Below are 22049 nucleotides of genomic sequence, written 5' to 3'. Positions count from 1 at the left end.
ATGTCCTTGCAGGGACATGGATGAAGCTGGAAACCATCATTCTGAGCAAACTGTCACAAGAACAGAAAACCAAACACCACATGTTCTCACTCATAGGTGGGAACTGAACAATGAGATCACTTGAATACAGGGCAAGGAACATCACACACCGGGGTCTGTTGGGGGATGGGGGGTTGGGGGAGGGATAGCATTAGGAGAAATACCTAAATGCAAGTGATGAGCTGATGGGTGCAGCACATCAACATGCCACATGTGTACCTACGTATCAGACCTGCACATTGTGTACATGTACCCTAGAACTTAAAGCGTAATAATAATTTAAAACTCTTCAAAAATAAATAAATAAGAAGTAAGAAAGTATAATGACAATGTATTGTAAAATAGAGAATATTGATAAAGAAATAGAAATGTTTAAACGGAGCAAAATGGAAATTCTGTAGTTAAAAATTTCAATAGGTGAAATTTAAAAATTCACTAAGAAACTAAACAGTATCATTGAACTTGAAGATAGATCAATAGAAATTATGCAATCTGAAGAAAGTACAGAGAAAAACAAAGAAAAATAAACAGAGATCAGAGAAATGTGGCAAACTATTAGGAACACCAAGAAGTGTATAGGATTATCAGAGGAAAGAAGAAAAAGTGTTAGAAAAAGTATTTGAAGAAATAATGACTGAAAATTTCTTCAGATTTTTGAAAGATATTAATCTACACAACCAAGAAGCTCAACAAGTTGCAAGTACAATAATTGCAAAGAGACAGACACAAACCCATCATAGTATAAATATTGGAAGCCAAAGACCAAAATATAACCTTGAAAGCAGCAAGAGAAAAATGATGTATTTACAAAGGATCCAAGGAGGCTGGATGACATAATTAAATAGCTTAAAGAAAACACACACACACACACACACACACACACACACACACACACACACCCTGTCAACTGAGAATTTTATATTCAGTAAAACTATATGTTAAAAATAAAGATGAAATGAAAGTACTCATAATCCTTATTTATCACACCATTGTAAAGAAATAAAGACAGTTCCTTATCTTACTATATAGGGGTATAGAAAAAACTAAGATAATTCATTGGTAGCTGAATCACCATACAAGAAATGCTAAAGGAATGTCTTCCAAATGAAAGCAAGTGACCCTGGGGCAGTAATTCCATTCCACAAGAAAAAACAAAGAGCACTGGTAAAAGTAATTCTATACTTATAAAAGGGTAAATCCATATTTTTTCACCTTTTCTATTTTAACTAATATTAAAAAATCATGTAAAACAGTATGTATGTAATGCTATGTTGGTCTATAACATATAGTTACGTAATATAATTGCCAACAACAGGGTAGAGGAGGTAGGTGGGGAAACACCTGTGCTGAAGCAAGTAAATGATACCAGATGGTAACTCAAATTCACAGGGAAAAATAAAGAGAATCAGAAATTGTAAATAAAAAGTTAACAAATTGTTTAAAATGAAGTGAATCAGAAATTGTAAATAAAAATTTAACATAAACTTTCTCTCATTCTTGTCTCAACTTCTTTAAATGATAACATATAATATAATAATTACAATAGTGTATTGTTGGGTTTGTAACATTTATGTATGTAATACATATAACAAAATAGCACAAAAAGGGAAAGAGCAAATCAAACTATATTTATATATTTCTTGTATTTTTATATCTCATTGGAATTAAGTTAGTATAGGTCTGAAGTAATTTCTCCTATGTTAATAAGTATGTGATAAACCCTAGATAAATGATCAAGGAAATATCTAAACAAAGTAGTAAAAAAAAAAATTATTGAAGAAATTGTTACACTAGAAAACATTCACTTAATATAAAAGCAAGCAGTAAAGAAGTAGAGGGTTCAAAGAACCATGAGACATACTGAAACACAAATTGAAATGGCAGACCGTATAAATAATTACATTAAATGTGAGTGGATTAAACAATTGGATTATGATGCAGATATTATCAAACAGGAGGGGGAAAAAAGGACCAAGATCAAATTGTATGCTGTCTGCAGGAGACACACACTAAATTCAGTGAAACAAATACATCATAAGTAGAGGGAGGGAGAGAAATATATTATGCAAACAACAACATAAGAAAGCTGGAGTTACTATACTAATATCAGACAAAATATTTTTTCAACAATGTTACTAGAGAAAAGGGAGACATCTTACAATGAATGATAAAAGGGACAATTAGGGAGTTATAATAATTATTAACATACACGTACCTAAAAACAGCCCCAGGACACGTGAAGGAAAAAAGTGGCAGATTCAGGGGGCAGAAATAGACATTTCAACTCTAATAGTTAGAAATATCCATACTCCACTTTCGGTAATAGTACAACTATGCAGAAGATGAACAATGATATAGAAGACTTAAACAATATAATAAACCAACTAGTCCTAACAGCATCTGTAGAATACTACACCCAACAACAACAATAGAATGCATATTCTTCTAAAGCATACAAGGAATATCCTTCAGGTTAAACTATAGTCTAGACTATAAAACAAGCCTCAATAAATATAAAAGGATTTAAATTATACACAGTATGTTCTCCAACCACATGAAATGAAATTAAAAATCAATATTAGAAAAACATTCTAGAAATTCATAGATACAGAGAAATTAAGCAACACACTTCTAAGTAACCAATGTGTTAAATAAGAAAATACAAGGGAAATTATAAAGTATATTAAAATGAATGAAATTAAAGGCATACCATAATAAAACGTAAGGAGTACAGCTAAAGAAACACTAAGAAGAAAATTTATAGTTGTAAATATGCACATTACAAGGGGAGAAAAATCCTAACCGATAATCTATCTATCTTAAAGATACTGAAAAAAAGATGAGCAAACTCAACCTAAAGCAAGCAGAATAGAATATTAATTATATTCTCAGACCTGAAAAGTAGAAAAATAATAGAGAATATAAATGAAGAAAGCAATTTTTAAAAAAATCAACAGAAATGTGAAATATTTAGCTAGACTAGCCAAGATAAAAAAAAAAAGAGAGGAATTAAATCACTAAATACAGGCGCAAAAGAGGGAACATTACTATCAACTTACAAAAATAAAAAAAGATTATAAGGGAATATGATAAACAATTGTATGTCAATTAATTATATAAATTGAATTAAACAGAAAAGTCCTGGAAAGGAAACTGGCTCATGAAGAAACATAAAGTCTGAATAGTCCATAACAAGTAAAGATACTTAATTAGAAATGTATAAATGACCCACAAAGAAAGGCCCAGATGCAAATAGCTTCACTAGTGAATTCGAACAAATATTAACAAAGAATTTAAAATCAGTTATTTAGAAACTTTTCCAAAAAATTTGAAGTAGAGGGAACACTTTTGACCTTATTCTATGCGGTCAATGTTATTCTGATAACAAAGGACAGAAAAACAAATCACAGAAAATCTACAGCTATTATATTTTATGATTTAGATACAAAAATTCTTAGCAAAGTACAAGCAAACTATATCCAACAACATATAAAAAAGAAGTGTACAACATGACCAAGTGGGATTTACTCAGGAGTGAAAGGTTGACTTAACATCTGAAAAGCAATTAATGTAATATACCTGTCAATAGAATAGAAGACAAAAAACCCATGATGATCTCAATAGCTGCAGAAAAAGCATTAGACAAAACCTAATATCCTTTTTATAATAAAAGCATTCAACAAAGATTAGAAGGGAATGTCCTCAATCCAATAGTGGACATCTATGAAAAACTCATTATTACTAACATCATACTTAAAGTTCGTGTTCTGCTACAGCAAGAAGGTGGTTATCTGCAAGCCTGGATGAGAATCTCACATGGTGAAGCAGAGAGGTCTAACTCTGCTTTTGTTAGATCAGGGTCCCTTCCTGATGACCTCATTTAATTTTAGTTACTTCCTTACTCCAAATACAGCTACACTAGGAGTTAGGGCTTCAACGTATTTTTTTAAAGGGGCACACAGATATTCAGTCCATAACAAAAGGTGTTCAAATTGTGAAAATAAGTGAAACTACACCTATTCACAGATGACATAATCTCACATCTAAGGAATCCACTAAGAAACTTTTAGGACTAGTACATGAGCTCAGCAAGGCAATAGGAAACAAGATCAATATACAAAAATAAATTCAGTTTCTACGTATTTGTAATAAACAATCCAAAAATAAAATTAAGAAAAAAATCCATGTATAACAGTGTCAAAAAGAATAAAATACTTAGGAATAAACTGAACAAAAAGAAGTGCAAAACTTATATTCTGAAAACCATAAAACATTGCAGAAACTAAGTAAATAAAGGGAAAGACATCTCATGTTCATAGATCAGAAAACAATATTGTTAAGATGACAATACTTTACAAATTGTTTCCAGATTCAGTGCAATCCCTATCAAAACCTCAGCTGCTTTCTCTTCAGAAATGGACACACTGATTCTAAAATTCATATAAAGATGAAAGAGACCCTGAATAGCCAAAATAATCTTGAAAAAGACCAATGTTGTAGGACTCACACTTCCTGGTTTTACAACTTACTACAAAATCATAGTAATCGGTATTCCATGATATTTGCATAAGGATAGATACATAGATCAATGGAATAAAATTGAGAGTCCAGAAATAAATCTTCACATTCACAGTTAATTGATACTTCTAAGGGATATGAAACCATTCCACTGGTGGGGGTGTTGGGGGACAGGGAAATAGTGTTTTAAACAAATGGTGCTGAGATAGCTGGATATCCACATGCAAAAAGATGAATCTGGATCCCTGTTTTACATCACATACAAAAATTTATTGAAAGTGAATCAAAGACCTAAATGTAAAAACTAAAACTTTGAAACACTCAAAAACTATAGGGTTAAATCTTCTCAGCTTGAATTAGGCAATGGTTTCTTAGTTATGACACCAATAGCACAAGCAGCAAAAGAAAAAACAGATAAATGGACTTCAATCAAAACTGTGATTTAAAGGACACTATCAAGAAAGAAAAAACACAACCCACAAAATGGGGGGAAATACTTAAAATCTTATATGTGATACAGGATATGTATAGGACATGTTTGGTATATGAATTATATTTTAATAAAGCTGTCACCAAAAATAAATAAATAAATAAATAGAAAAATATTATCTGGATAGCTTTACCTCCTTATTGCTGGTTTCTGATAAGAGTTTCGGGAGTTGCCTGTCTTCTTGAGTTTATTCTGATTTTTTTTCCATCCTAAAAGATTATTTCACATAAGTTTAAAAAATTGACAGAAAGTGGATTATGTTTATTTATTTATTTTAAGATCTTGTTACTAAATCTATCTTCCAATAAAAGCAGCCAGGGCTTCATGAAGAAATGACTGATTACCCAGTTGAGGTCAGCAAAGTACAATAAAACTTAAAGCATCTTGTGGTACCAGAAAGTTAAAAAGTGCTAAAACACTGATGGAAGCATGTTTGAAATACACAGATACTCATCCAGGAGTTCTCAATAGGCACATCTAGAGTAATTAAGGCAACTAAATAATGATAGTATTTTGTGATAATTCACTGAATAAAACAAATATCCATGAGTCTATATAGATATGAAGAAATGATTGATTAATTGACTGATTGATTAAATAAATAAGTGGAGAAGAAGGCATAGGTTTTCCTTAAAGAATACTTCAATTATTAAGCTAATGCATTTCAATTAATAAATTAATAGATAAAAATGAATGATGCAACAGAAAATCGCCATTTGACAAACACTGTGCAATAATTCTTGCAGAGATAAATAATAGATGTTAAAATTATTGGGAGAAATTATGATGCTAATCAGAATATTTGCATCATCTCAGTGTATTTCCTCCTCAAGATATTCATTAATTATAAAGAAAAAAAGATAATTTTATAGTAGAGAAACCTTCTGAACCAAATGATGACAGTTAACATCATCGGTAATGAGGCACATTGAATTTATGACATCACTTCTGTGGTACTGCTGCCAAAATTCATAACTTGAATTTGATCATGAGGAAACATTAGGTAAACTCTAATTAAGAAATATTCTACAAAGTAACTTGCAAATACTCTTCCACAGTATCAGTCATAAAAGACAAAGGACTGTGGAACTGTTTCAGAATGGAAGAAACTAAGGAGACATGGCAACTAAATGCAATGTGTGAACTCGGATTAGATCCTGAGCATGATAAAAGCCATTTGTGGGGCAATTGGTAAAATTGAGGTTAAGTCTATAGATTAGTTAATGATATTGTACGAAGGTTTTGTTTTTGATCTTTGTACTATGTTAACATTTGACAAGATGTTAACAGTTAAGGAAATTTGGATGGGAGTTATACCAGAACCCTGCAAAAATATTTATTTTTTTTTAAATTTGAAGTTCTTATAAAAGAAAAAGTTAAAACATTTTTAAAAATTTAAAAATCTATTGTACCTGTTGTTTGATAGTTTTTATTTCTAATATTACTCTAAGTAGCCTTTCTCTTTCATTTAATCAATCTTATTTTGATTTCTTTATTTATTTACTTACTTTGAAACTGGGTCTCTCTTTGTTGCCCAGACTGGAATGCAGTGGCTTGATCATAGCGCACTGCCGCCTAGAATTCCTGGACTCACAGGATGCTTCTGCCTCAGTCTCCCAAGTAGCTGGGATTACAGGCACATGCCCAGATAATTTTTAATTTTTTTGTAGAGGTAGGGTCTTGCCATTTTGCCCAGGCTGGTCTTGACCTCTCAGGCTCAAGTGATCCTCCCACAGTATTAGGATTACAGGCGTGAGCCACTGTGCCTGGCAGAGTATTTTTTTTTTTTTTTTTAAGCATTCCCCCCAACAGGTTCAGCTTTTATTCTTGTTATTGTTTCTATTACTTTTGACTGTTATCCTTTCATTAATTAGAGTTCTTATTACTTATTAACTTTATTATTTATTTACTTTATCTTTATTGTTTTACTATTATGAATATATTTCCTTTGGATTTACTTTTAGTTCCTTTTGTAGCTTTGCTTAGTAAATTAATTACTGTATTAATTTTTTAGGGCTGCCATAATAAAGAACCACAAACTGGGTTGCTTAGAAAAACAGAAATGCATTCTCTCCTGGTTCTGGAGGCTAGAAGTCCAAAATCAAGGAATTGGCAGGGCCACACTCCGTCTGAAACCTCTAGAGAAGGATCCTTCCTTGCTTCTTCCAGCTTCTAGTAGACCTAGGTGTTCCCTGGCTTTTGGCAGTATAACTATAATTTCTAGTTTTATTTTCACAAGGCCTTCCTCTTATGCTTCTGTCTGTGTCTCTTATTTTCTTATAAGGACAGAAGTCATATTGGATTTAGGGCCCACCCTACTCCAGTTTGACCTCATCTTAACTTGATTACATCAGCAAAGGCTCTAATTCCAAATAAGGTCACATTCACAAATACCAGGAATTAGGACTTGAACATATCTTCTTGGGAGATGGGATTCAATTACTTGCTTTTGTTTTTCTTAAGTTTTAATACATGTATTTAAAGGCTATACTTTTGTTTCTAAGTATTTAGCTGCACCCCTAATGTTCAAATAAATTTTTACAAATATATAATATAAAGAGAAAAGTACACAAGTATAATGCTCTATGAATTTTCAGTAATTGAACATAACTGTGTAGCAAGTACCCTGATTACAACCCCCCTTTCAACACCCTTCCAGTGACTACCCACCCAAGAATAATTACTGTATTCACTTCTAAAAATATTAATTTGTTTGGCCCATTTTTTTAACTTTAGATAAATGGGATCATAGATCATGTATATTTTTCTATCTGGCTTCTTTTGTTGAACATTTTGAGAGACTCATTTGTATTGTTGCATGGTGTTGTAAATTATTCATTCTTATTGCAATCTAGGATTCTATTGTTAATCCATTCTCCTGTTGACAGGCATTTGGTTAGTTTCCAGTTTGGGTATAATAGTTGCCATGAATATTCTTGTACATGTCTTTTAATGATCATATGCATGCATTTCTGTTGCATATGACTTGGGAGAATGATTTGGTCACAGAGTATGCAAATGTTCATCTTTAGTCAACACTGTCATAGAGTTTTCCAAAATCATTGCATCATTTAACTTTCCCACTAGCAATTTATAAAAGTTCAAGTCAATTCTTGCCAACACTTGGTACTTTCTTTTTTCTTTTAGGCATTCTGGATGTGTGATGATATCTAGTTGCGGTTTTAATTTGCATTTCTCTGAAGACTAATGAAGTAGAACTCCTGCTTTCATAAGTTTATTGAATATTTAGATATTTATTATATTTTGTGAAATGCCTAGTCAAATGTTTTGCTTCTTTTTCTATTGTTTTGTTTGTCTTTTTCTTTTGAATTTGTAGAGCTATTTATATGTTTTTCATAAGTCTATTGCTGGATATATGTATTACATCCCATAAGTGTTTTTATATATAATGCTAATGGCTTTTGTTTTAAATATTCTATAATTACAAATGCAATTTCTTTAATCCATGGCTTACCTAGGGTGTGCATTTTAGTTGCATGTATGTATGTTTAATATATATTTGTGTGTGTTTAACATATATTTAATATGTATATATGTATAAATATGTCAATATGTATACAAATATATAGTTATATGCATACAAAACTATATAATATACAAATACAAATTTATGTGCATGTAAAAATATATATAAATTTATATTTATTTGCATATAAAATATATCTACATATATTTATTTAAAGATAGGGAAAGAAATAAAGTTAGGTATCTAAGTATTGTATTATAAATTTAAGAGTAATCATCAAAAGGCCTGCTATGCAAACTCTAAGTCATAGCATCCAAACCAGCAGAGGAAACCAAAATGAATAAACATAAGTATGTAAATACATATTTTATATATATACGTAAATAAATATATTTTTTAAAGTTAAATATTCCAAATGTACTTAAAAATGCATATTCCTACTTGTTGGGTAAAATTTCTGTCTCCAGATAAATAGAAAGATAGGCATGTCTATGAATTTATAAATCAAAGTGGCCTTCTACAGAGAGTCACTTCAAGTAGAAACTATGTCAGTAATAATAAGGCTTATTGATCGTGTTACTAATATCTTTCATATTTTTGTTTTTGTTTTGTTTTTGGCTATTTTGTCAATTAGTTTCTAAAGGAAGTTTGTTAATATTTCACACCCTATAACATTAAGCTATGTTTTGTTTTATATTTTTAAGATGCATATATTAGATGCATATGATTTTCATATCTTCTTGGTGGTGATTTCTCTTTCATTATGCAATGCCCCATTTTACTATTAGTAGTATCTCTTGCTTTAAATGCTATTTTATTGTGATAATAATATCACTATCCCAGTTTTAATGTTGTATATAACTGTTTTTCTTTTATCATCTCTTTATTCTCAACTTTTCTGTATCGTTTTCCTTTACTTCTGTCTCTCTAAGCAGAAAACAGCTGGATTTTGTTTGTTCCAGTTTCTTATGCTCTTTCTTAGGCTTTTCTTTTTTTTTATTTCTCATGACTCCTGTCGATTGACAGAATTCTGTTTATTCATTTTGGTTTTCTCTGCTGTTTTGGATGCTATGACTTACTGTTTGCATGTCAGGCCTTTCAGTGATTACCCTTAAATTTATAATACAATACTTACATGCCTAACTTTCTCTCTTTCCTTCTGTCTCTCTCTTTCTGTCCTATCTTAGCTTCTGTTTAATCAAATAATTCAATGATGTGGTTTCAAAACTTAATAGATTTACGAGGTGCATAATGAAAAGTAACACTTCTCCTGACCTGGTCTTTTAAAAATTTTAAATTAATTGTTTTGGACATTCTGTAGGCCCTTTTAATAATCCATAGTTATTATCACTCTAAAAGAAGCAACAGTGCCCTTTCAATGTGTGCAAAGAGGAATTTAGAACGTAGTAGGTGTGACCCTCAAGAATTTTTACTCTCAATACCCAAATATTTGGAGCCCTAAGTCAGTTGAAGGTGAAGTAACAACACTCAGAAACCTAGAATTGAAGTAAACTTGGTAGTACAGTCCGAAGAAAATGTTCCAAAGCTCAAGATGTAGTAAGGAAATACACAAGAGGAAAGGGAATTTCTGAGTTTGACAGCCAGGTAGAGGCCCTATCTTGGTTTCTGAATGTCTTTCAAAGTGAGTTACCCTTAGTGAGACATTGTGCCATACATCATAGCTCTGCCTAAAGTATGAGTGTCTTGATAGCTAGCTCCCTTAGTCCTTGAAACAAAAAGTGATGATGACGACAAAATGGATTAGGAAAATTTGTGAAAACTGAATGAGAAACAGAAAAGTCAGACATAGTCACTTCATTTAAGAAATGAAGTAGCTTTCTTAAAGAACTTTCTGAGCTGGCTAGTTAATGAATTTCACATAAAGGGACATAAACTTAGTTTTATTCTCATTCAAACCTCTGCCACATTACATCTAAACTGATTGCATTTTCTTGAAATGGCTGGAAGTGGTAAACTATGGACAGTCAATAATTTCTGAGCATTTTCATCTTTCCAGTACACATCAAATGAGTTTATGTCTTCATTCTTGATTACTCCAGCAATATATATTATATGATCCCATGTGAAAAGACATTTAATTAATATTGCCTCTTAAAGCTTTGTGAGGAAACATTTCCTTGATTTGTCATATAAATTTATAGGTTCCATCATGGATATCACTCATGCAATAAGTGCCTCGGGAAATGGTGCTAAGCAAAGCCACTTAGCAATCTGGTAGCAAACAGGAAGCAAGGCAACAGCTTTATTTTCAATGTAAGGCCCTGGGTGGAATGCAGAGAATAGATGTAGATCATCCTAAGTGTTACCAGATTTATGAAGGGTCCTCTTAACCAGTGGAATGAAGGAGGGTAGGCAGCATTGAGACTGGATTCTTCTAGCGCACCAAGGGAGAAAAAAAATCTCTTAAGATTTTAGTTACCTACCCTTTTAAGTTTTAAAAAATACGTTTTAAGATTTTGTGTGTGTGTTTTTTTTTTTTTTCTCATGGTGGAAAATTTGACAATTGGAGAATAGTTTAAAATGCAGAAAAAATCTAACACCCTGAGATAATCACTATTGTGTTATGTAATTTCCCTCTAGTCTTTTTTTTCTTTTACTTTTAACATGGTTGATAATCGTGTATATTGTCCCTTTATATTTGAAGGGGTTTATTCCAGGACTTCTGCAGATATAAAACGCCAGGGATGCTCAACTCCCTTATAAAACATGGTGTAGTACAGTTGGCTCTCTATATCCAAGGGTTCCACATTTGTTGGTTGAAACTACAAATACGGAACCACAGAGAAAGAGGGTCAACTGTATATAAAGTTTGTACAGGATCTTCAATTTCACTTCACAATATCATAACCTTCTCAAATATCACTTTTAATTTAAATATTATTTAAATATACCTTAAGTTAATTATTCATTTTCTTCACAGCATCCATTTCTGTAGGAAAGAGATAATGATGGTTTTGCAAATGCTCATCAAATAATTATTAGCTGACCAATTTTTTCTGCATCTCCATCTCTAAGATAGGATGATGAAGCATAACCTCCCTTTTTCTTTCTAATGCGGAGCTGATACACATCTAAATATTTTTTTAAAAAGTCATTGGCATTTTGTCATGGTGTAGAGCTTTTCATAAGACAGATTTGGGATTCAGAAGGCGAGACTGGAGGTTAATAGTAGATTGAGCTTCATACATTTTAATTACTGACAAACCCAAATTAGATTCTCAGATAAAATAACATCAGATTTTAACCAGGGCCAGGAGGTCAGAGGTGCCAGGGCCCTGCCAACTATACCAGCTGTCAATGCTGTAATTGATTAAAGCATGGCAAGGTAACATTTTTCTAAGAGTGTCACAGAGTTTCTTCTCGTTAGGTGCTACATTTACTTGCTGCTGTAAAACATGGTGAAATAATTGAATTACTGGTGATCACAGGGAAAATAACTTCTACCAGGGAGATAATGCCCCAGTATTTCAAAGGGAAAATATTCAAGATGCTTCTTTCATAGTCTGAAAATTCTCTGTCTTATTGTTATCTTTTGTTCACTCTCTAACTCATCTCCGCTTTCCTAACAGGCAGAAAGGAGTCAGATTTCTCTGGGGTGTGAACTGAGAAATATTTGAATGTCTGGGTAGAGCAGAAGCCGGTATATTTCCCTGGAGGTCTTTAGAGATGGAATATCTATACAGATATTTGTATGGAATATTAGAGTGAGGTCATGAATTTATAGGTTTTCCGACATTATAGTGAGTGCTGTAGAGATAAAGAAGGAACTCTAAATCAGAGACTGTTGGTTTTAGGGCCCTATTTCCTGGTTATGTCAGTGATTTAACTCTACCAGGCTTCAATTTTTTCATCTCTAAAAATAAGGAGGTTGAATTATGAATTGAAGAGCCCCTTCTTGCTTCAGTTTGCTTTGAGAAGCTATTCTATCTCCTCAAGTTGCCTACAGAGCCAGCGAAAGATCTCATACATGACATCCAAGAAATGAGATCACAGAACATGCACAATTGCCTACAGATACAGAGGAATCAGAAATCAAAAAGTTTGAAAGTTGGTGGACAGTGAAGGGTTGGTGGTCAGTGACTGGTAGGAGTGACTGAAAATTAATTGATTTGCTTGTTGCCTACTTCCCGCCCCACCCCCAGAATGAGAGATTCATGAGAGATTGTCTGTCTTGTTCCCAGCTATATCCTCAGTGCCTAGAATTGTTCCTGGAACACAAAGGTGTTGTAATTATTTGTGTAAGAAATGCACTTATTGGAGAGATCAATAATAAATAAATAGGTTTGCTCAGTAGTAGAAATTTGCAGTGTGAGATCCAGGTCCATTGTTCATCCACTTGCTATATACCATGAGGCAAAGCTTTCTTGGCAAAGTACCCTCACCTTTCTAAATTGCTTTCATGCTTAGGGACCGGGATGGGATTGGGTCTACAGAATGGGCCATTATTAACTAGTGCCATTTTCTTTATTGATTGGATGGCCACTGGATTGACTTTCAAAGATGCCGCGCAGATACTAAAAAGACTGGGAAGACTAGGTTGTTTCTACTTTACATTTTGAGAGTGTTCACCTAAATAAGTACTAAATCTTATTATTCACACATCTGTCTGTGTACCGTTAAAAACACACACACACACACACACTTATTTTAAGTTCAGGGGTACATATGGAGGTTTGCTGTATAGGTAAACTTGTGTCATGGGGGTTTGTTGTACGATTAGTTCATCACTCAGGTATTAAGCCTAGTACCCATTAGTTATTTTTGCTGATCCTCTCCCTCATCCCATCCTCCACTCTCTGATAGAAGCCAGTGTATGTTGTTCCTCTCTATGTGTCCACATGTTCTCATCATTTAGCTCCCTTTTATAAGTGAGAACATGTGCATTTGGTTTTATGTTCCTGCTGTTAGTTTGCTAAGGATGATAGCCTCCATCTCTATCCATGTCCCTAAACAGGACATGATCTCATTCTTTTTATGGTTGCCTAGTATTCCTTGGTGCATATATATCATATTTTCTTTATCCAGTCTACTGTTGATGGGCATTTCGTTTGATTCCATGTCTTTGCCTTTGTGAATAGTAATGCAATGAACATACGTGTGCATGGGTCTTTATAATAAATAGAATGATTCCTTTAGGTATATACCCAGTAATGGGATTGCTGGGCCAAATGGAATTTTTATCTTTAGGTTTTTGAGGAATCGCCACACTGACTTCCACAATGGTTGAACTAATTTGCACTTCCACCAACAGTGTATAAGCATTAATTTTTCTCTACAACCTCAACAGCATATTTTGGCTTTTTATTAATAGCTATTCTGACTGATGTAAGATGGTATCTTCTTGTGGTTTTGATTTGCATTTCTCTAACGATCAGTGATATTGAGCTTTTTTTTTCCATATGATTGTTGGTTGCATGTATGTCTTCTTTACAAAAATGTCTGTTCATATGCTTTGCCCACTTTCTAATGGGGTTGTTTGTTTTTTTCTTATACATTTGTTTAAGTTCCTTATAGATGCTGGATATTAGACCATCACAAATTAGATGTATAGTTTGCAAAAATTATCTCCCATTCTGTAGGTTGTCTGTTTACTCTGTTGATAGTTTCTTTTGCTGTGCAAAATCTCTTTAATTAGAACTCGTTTGTCAGTTTTTGCTTCTGTTTCAATTGCTTCTGGTGTCCTCATCATGAAATGTTTGCTCATGCTATGTCCTGAATGGTATCGCCTAAGTTGTCTTCCAGGGTTTTTATAGTTTTGGGCTTTACTTTTAAGTCTTTAATCCATCTTAAGTTAATTTTTATATGATGTAAGGAAGGGGTCCAGTTTCCATTTTCTGGTTATGGCTAGCCGTTTATCCCAGCACCATTTATTCAATAGTGAATCCTTTCCCCATTTATGCACCTTTTTTTTTTTTTTTTACTAACTTTATTTTTTAGAACAGTTTTAGATATACAGAAAAATTGAAAAGACAGTACAGAGAGTTTCCAAATAGCCAAACCCATTTTCTTTATTTTGTTTTATTTTATTTTATGTTTGAGACAGAGTCTTGCTCTGTCACCAGGTTGGAGTGCAGTGGAGCCACCTCAGCTCACTGCCATCTCTGCCTCCAGGGTTCAAGCTAGTCTCCTGCCTTAGCCTCCCAAGTAACTGGGACTACAGGAACACACTACCACACCCAGCTAATTTTTTTTTTGTTGTATGTTTAGTAGAGATGGGGTTTCTCCATGTTGGCCAGGATGACCTCCATCTCTTGACCTTGTGATCTGCCCACCTTGGCCTCCCAAAGTGCTGGGATTACAGTCATGAGTCACTGCACTTGGCCCATTTTCCTTATTATTAACATTTTTTTTAGTATGGTGCATTTGTTATAATTAATGAACCAATGTTGACACATTATTATTCATTAAAGTTCATAATTTATTTAGATTTTCTCAGTTTTACTTTATGTCCTTTCTCTATTCCAGCATTTCTATAGAATATCATGTGATATTTAGTTGCCTTTTTTCTTTAGGCTGTGATACTTTCTCACATTTTTTGATACTAGATGACCTGGACAGTTTTGATGAGTATTGTTTGAGCGTTTTTGCAGGGTGTACCTCTATTGGAATTTGTCTGATGTTTTTCTCATGATTAGAGTGGGTTTATGAAGGAAGACCACATCTTCACCATGTAGTAGCCATGGTACATACTATGAACATGACTTATCATTGTTGATGTTGTCCTTAATCACCAGGCTAAGGTAGTATTGGTCAGATTTCACCACTGTAAAGTTATTCCTTTTGTCCCTTCCTTACTGCACTCTTGGAAGAAAGTTATTATGTATCACCCACAGTTAACAAGTGGGGATTTATGCTCTATCATTTTGAAAGCAGAGTACCTACATAAATTATTTGAAATTCTTCTGAAGAGGAGACTTCTCTCTTCTCCCCCACTTATTTATATGCTCAATCTTTTATTTATATCAGTATAGACACACGGATATTTATTTTATGCTTTTGTTTATAACCCAATACTAGTTAATTTTGTTGCCCAAATTACTCCAGCATTGGCTTTTGGTACCCCTTTCAGTTGTCTGCTGTGATCCTTTGACAAGCCCTCATCAATCTGGTTTTTTGTTTGTTTGTTTGTTTTTGTTTTGTTTTTGTTTTTGTTTTGGCACTTCCTTACTTTTTGCTACTGTAAGATGCTTCCAGGTTCCTTTTGAATGTTTCCTCCTCCAGTTCTAGAAATCAATCATGTTTCCAAACACATGTATCGTTACAAATCTACTTTTTCTTTCTTGAGAATGTTTTGGTTCTTATTTCCAGTTTTAGCTGTGCTTGAAAACTTTTATTGTTAACTTCTTTGTATGTCAGTCCAGAGGTGCAAGTATTAGCAGAAAGTTTTCAGTTTCTATTACTAAATAAAGAGTTTAGAAACAGACTTGCAATTTCTCTTCTGAGGCTCCTATATCACCGGTGTCAAATGTGGTAGCTTGTTAACAAGAAAGCTACTACCCAGAGAGAGCTTAGAAATGCCAATTAGAGTCAGATCATTTATTTATAAATGTATAAATTCATTTCACGTTTTATCATGGGGCAGAGCATGCCTTGCCCCTTTAACTGTAGAGATTACTGAGCTTCATGGAACGAATGGCATGGTCTCCAGGTGACATTTCTGACTTGCTCATCAACTTCCCTCCTCCCCAAGGACCCCAACCTCTCCTGAATTCACAGAGGGTGGGCTTTATATTGTTTTTAAGAATAATTTCCCATGGAAGGCAGAATACATGAGTTGTTTTTGGTTAAGTAGTAGATGTGGACATGCAGAGAAGATGGATAACTTTAACCCTGGGCATGTTATCAAGCTGGTTTATGGAATTTTAAGAATATTTATTATTTAAGATTTTTATTTTTAATAAAATTTATATTTATTTATTTATTTTAAAAGAGTGGTAAAATATAACACAAACTGTTTTTTAATCACTCTAGGTCTAGGGCTTCTGAAGAAAGTCTTTCTCTTGGTCATACATAGATACTGAAAGAGCAAAAATCATTTCCCAAGGACCCTCCAGTGTGTCCTGTCTGGCTAGGGAGCAATTTCTTTTGGCCTAAGGGAAAATTATACATTTAAGTCCAGGAAAAAGAGAGTCCACCTCTGGCAGCTACTTCTTGCTTCTGGAGACATAGATTATTAGTGTCCTTTTTTCATGTCTGGAGCTGCATCTCAATGGCATCACTAGAGGAAACACAAATGTCCCCCACCCACCACCCCCAAGGCAGCAAGTGAATTATTCAAGGTGAACTTAATTAACAATACCTCTACCTGTCACAGTATCCTAAACAAGACTGCAATTTAAACAGTAAGAGCAGCAGTATTTTAGCTGCGCCTTAAAAATGTGCAAGGTGAACTAGGAGCAGACAACAGGGAACAGGGAAGTTTTATTTTTGGTTTCTATTAAGATATCGGATTGACTTGTCAGTAACTGCCACAAGCATGTTTTTAGTTTCATAGATATCTTGAAAAATCTTTAAATGTGTGTGCATGTATCTCTTTCAAGACTGAATCTCCCAGGAAAGAAAGAAAAGTTTGTTTGCTTGTTTGTTTCGTTAGAGATAAATTATTTGAAATGCCAGAAGGGGCCAGGTGTGGTGGTTCATGTAATCCCAGCACTTGGGGAGGCCGAGGCAAGAGGAGGATCACTTGAGTCCAAGATTAGAGACCAGCCTGGGCAACACAGTGGGACCCCGCCTTTATGAAAAAGAAAAATTGTTGGGCATGGTGGTGTGTACCTGTAGTTCCAGCTACTCGGGAGGCTGAGGTGGGAGGATCACTTGAGCTTGGGAGGTTGAGGGTGCAGTGAGCCATGATCATATCACTGCACTCTGGTTTGGATGACAGAGTGAGACCCTGTCTTAAAAATAAACAAACAATAAATGGAAAGCCATTGATGTGGGTTGATTGTTCACCCTAACTGCAGTATAGTAGTCCACACTTATCTGCAGGGAATATTCATGAGGAACCCTCAGTGCATGCCTGAAACTGCCCTTGCTGAACGAACCCTATATATACTATGTTTTTCTGATTTGATAACTGAGGCTGCTACTATGTGACTAATAGCTGGGTAGCAAATATATACAGTGTGAATAAGCTGGGCAAAGGGATGCCTTAATTCTTGGGCACCACAGAGCTAGATGGTGTGAAATTTCATTACACTACTCAAAAGGGTACATGATTTAAACTTATGAATCATTTTTTTCTGGGGTTTTCCATTTAATATTTTTGGACTGTTGGTAACTGAAACTGTGGAAAGCAAAACCATGAATGGGGGGTGGGAGGTGGAGAAACTGCTTTTACCTATTTTTCCAAATAAGTTCTTCCATCTGTATCAGTCCTTTGACATAAACTCAAAAATTCCTCTCTAGCTACAAAGTGACGTGCCATTTCTATTAAAATTGCTAGCCACAGTTTGATATGTTAAACCTCACTTGTTCAATTCTGTTCTATCCAAGCTGTGAAATAATTACTAGCTATAACTTTGGTTCAAGTGAATTCAACATTTCCTTTGAATTTCTTCCTTTCATAGGGTTTCCAAATTAGCCATCAATCATGAGAAATGCCTGTTGACACCCGCTTTCTCGACTTTCTACTCTGGAGTCCAAGTTTACAGGTCTTTTTGGGCTTGGGTTTGGTTGGGTGGATCAGAGAAGATGAGAGGTAGAGGTCTCTCAGCATCCCCACTAAGTGACCTCACGGGTTGATACAGAATAGGGACTCTAATTGCTGGGCTATTAAACTGGAAGGCCTTCTTTAAACTTGCCCATTTCCAGGTAGAGCTTGAAAGATATCCACATTAAAGTTTACTACGGATGAAATGTACATAATGGTGCAAGGCAAAATGTGTGACAGTCTCTTGGCAGGATTCATCAATCATTGCAGACCTTTTTCAGTGGGGATAAAGGGCTCAGTGTGACTCGAGTAAGGGTTTATATTCCAGGAATCTTGGTTTAGCAGAAATATATCCTCTGAGTTATTTTTTATTAATAGCTCTTTGGGGATAATAGGTTGTAAGAAAATTCCCCTTTCTTGGACTATGGATTTATTACTAAAAGCCCATATCAAATCTCTTGATCCATTAAGTACTGTGAGTTACTATACATCATAGGTGACTATCTTTGGGGAAGCAATGACATAGTACATAAGACTGACAATACTTTGTGGGTGGAAGCCATTCAGTACACTTTACTTACCTCCTCTCCTCCTCTTCTTTTTTTAATCAAGAATGGTCAGGTACAAATATGTATAATGCAGTTAAATGTTTGGCCAACTGATATGTATTAATGTATTTGCTAATGTTTTAGTAATTTTCAAAGATTAAAGAACAATGAAATATTCATGCTCTTAAAATATTCAAAATTTTTACTAGTCATTTTTAATTAGCTAAAAATACTTAATATTGGCTGAGTTCTCAGTGTGTGTTAAACATAATATTAGCTGTTTTAGGTACTTTTTTTTTTCGTTCGTTGTTCTCCAGTTTTCTGTGAGGTAGGTGCCAGTATGGACTTTGATTTCATGAGTTCACAACTGAGTCTCAGAGAGGTTAAGTAATTTAGCCCAAGGTCACACAGATATTCAGTGATGGGACCAGATTTGAACCAACGCAAGTTGCCTGTTTTCATCTGTTACTCTAAACTGACTGCCAAATAATATAAATTGCTCTGTAGTCTAAGTCAGTTTATTTCTAATATTCCAGATGTGGGCTGGCTTTGGCTTCAATACACCAGAATGGGAAACTCTCTGGGTCTCAAGATAGTCCTTTGTTATAGAAAATCATTTTCCTTTATTATCTAAAAATCTCTCTTCTTGCAGCTTTTATCCACTGCTTCTGGTTTGGTATCTAGACCTAGCTATATGCAAGCATATTAGGAACTACAGAGCCCAGTGTGGGTATTATTTTTTTTAATTATTATTCTATGAAAGGTGAACCTTGTTCTTATGTGGTAGACCTGCATGTATTAATGGGTACAAATATATTATTTGATAGAAGAAATAAGACCTAGTCTTCAGTAGATTAGTAGGGTGACTGTAGTCGACAATAATCTATTGTACATTTTGAAATACCTACAAGAGAAGAATTCAAATGTTTCTAGCATAAAGAAAAGGCAAATGTTTATGGGGATGGATGTCCCAAGTACACAGATTTGATCTTTACAAATTATGTAAGTGTATTAAATTGTTGCATATACCTGGAACTATGTAATCTATTACGCATCAATAAATTTTCTAAATGGAGAAATCACAATAAGAAAAAAAATAAAGACAATGATCATGATCCTTTATCCCCACCTACCACTTTTCTGGGATGAGCACTATCAGTCCCTACAAGTGTCTTCCATAAAAAATAACAAAAATAATAAATGGAATGCATAGTAATTCCAGAGCAATATGCTAAGGACTTACATAAATACAAATTCACTGAGTCCTCATGTACACCCTCTAATCTTGTTTCCACTTTACAGGTGGGACAACTGAGGCCCAAATCAGTTGGGTGACATGCTCAGGCCACAATGCTTATAGATGGCAATGCTTATAGATGGCAGACTTATAAATTGCAAACCTGTGTATGTATAACTCCAAAACTTTTGCTCCTATGGGATTTCCTTGGTGGCAACCCTCATTAGGCCTTTCTGTAGTTGATCCTCAGAACCCATTGTCAGGGTCAGGCCCAGGTAGCTGTCTCATGCACTCCTTTTCTCCTAGACTGTTGGTCCCAAGGCTGGAAGAAGTCACCTGCCTTCTTGTATAGAAAATTATCCCTACTCACTCTTTCTTTCATGGGTGCCTCTATCCAACTAACTGCAGAGTGGACTCCAGTCTCCCAGCTTCTACTTTTTTTCTTTATCATTTTGAGTGTTTCCTACCAGGATACCAATGGAAAATCAAGATGATGTAAAAATATCTCTAAAATAGTAGCTTCTGGCTCTGGTCAGTCTTTCTTGACTTTCATCTGGGAGTATGGTGACCAATTCATCCAGTTTGCCTGGGACTTTTCCTGTTTTAGCAGTGAAAATGCCTGTGTCCTGGAGTCTCCTCACAATTGGGCAACCAGGACAGTTGGTCACCTGAACTGGGAAGGTAAATGGACAAATTTTAGATAGGCTTGGGGAATGAGGAGATTATAAATTAGCCTCCTAAAATTGAACACAAACTGTATGTTGACTAGAGAGAGGTAGCAGTCAGGCTGCTAGTAAATGGCAGAACCAGGTTTCAAACACATGTCAGGCTAAGTCCAAGCTAGACATGCCGTGTCCTTTCCATGATGGCTCTGGAAAAATCTCTCCTAGGGCAAGGCAACAACAGATTACCAATAGGGCAAGGCAACAACAGATTACCAAAAGAGAAAAAAAAAATGTCCTGGAAAGGGCAAGTATCATGGACCTAAATACCGTGGAGTTAGTAAAATTTCCTTGTGAAAAGAGATTCTCAGAATGTAGCATTTCGGGCATAGTTAGACCAGTATAAACTAAGACTTCTAAATCTGTTCTTCCATATATTATATCTTTATCTATATAGCTTTAAGACATAATCACAGCTTTTGGGGGGTCTGCCACATTATTTTTGATTCTAGGATCTGAGATCAGTTAGTGCTCTTTTTTCTTTCATTTGAACTGACATTAATCTGGGTATCTGCCATTTGTATTTTTCCAACCCTCTATTATTTCTGGATGTCTGAAAAAACTTTAATAATTATTTCAATTTTCAGAGTGGTTGTATTCTAGATTGTCTTGTGGTTATCATTGTATCTATACATGTAGGCCATATCTAATAAATAAAGTGACACCTCAAAATGATAGTATTATGAGTAGTTGCATGTTCACTGAAATTACAGATAATTAACGTGGTTTGCAAGCTTCTTGTTTAATGGAATATGACAAGTGCAAAAAAAATTAATATGAATTCCTTAGAAGTTCTGTTTTGCTATCAAAAACCACTGACTTCCTTCTTGGTACAATAATAGCAGTTAAAACGTCCAGAAATACAACTATTTTAACTGGGAAAAGAATAACGAGACAATATGAGCTTGGGTATGTGATGAGGCAGTCTCACGTGTGAGTGTTATTGAAAAAGGTTTTTCACTGGCAGTTTTTGATGCAAATAAGAACAAACTAATCACTTTACATGCATTATCTCATTTGGTCTTCACAACAAACCTGTAATAATCATTAACATTTATTATGTGTTTGCCATAAGTCAGGCACTATTTTAAGTACCTTATCTGTATTATCTCATTGCATTATCACTATATCTTAAGTACCTTATCTGTGTTATCTCATTGAATTATCACTATATCTCTAAGAGGAGTATTAGGAATACTTTCTAAACCTGGCTAAGGTGGCTTAAACTGGCAAAAGTACTTACTGATTTATAGGAAATCCTGAGGCAGATTGTATTAGTCCATTGCTATGACGAAATACTCAAGACTGGGTAATTTATAAAGGAAAGAGGTTAATTGA

Source organism: Rhinopithecus roxellana, chromosome 20 (assembly GCF_007565055.1).
Source record: "Rhinopithecus roxellana isolate Shanxi Qingling chromosome 20, ASM756505v1, whole genome shotgun sequence".
NCBI lineage: Eukaryota > Metazoa > Chordata > Mammalia > Primates > Cercopithecidae > Rhinopithecus > Rhinopithecus roxellana.
This window is presented reverse-complemented; position numbering follows the sequence as displayed.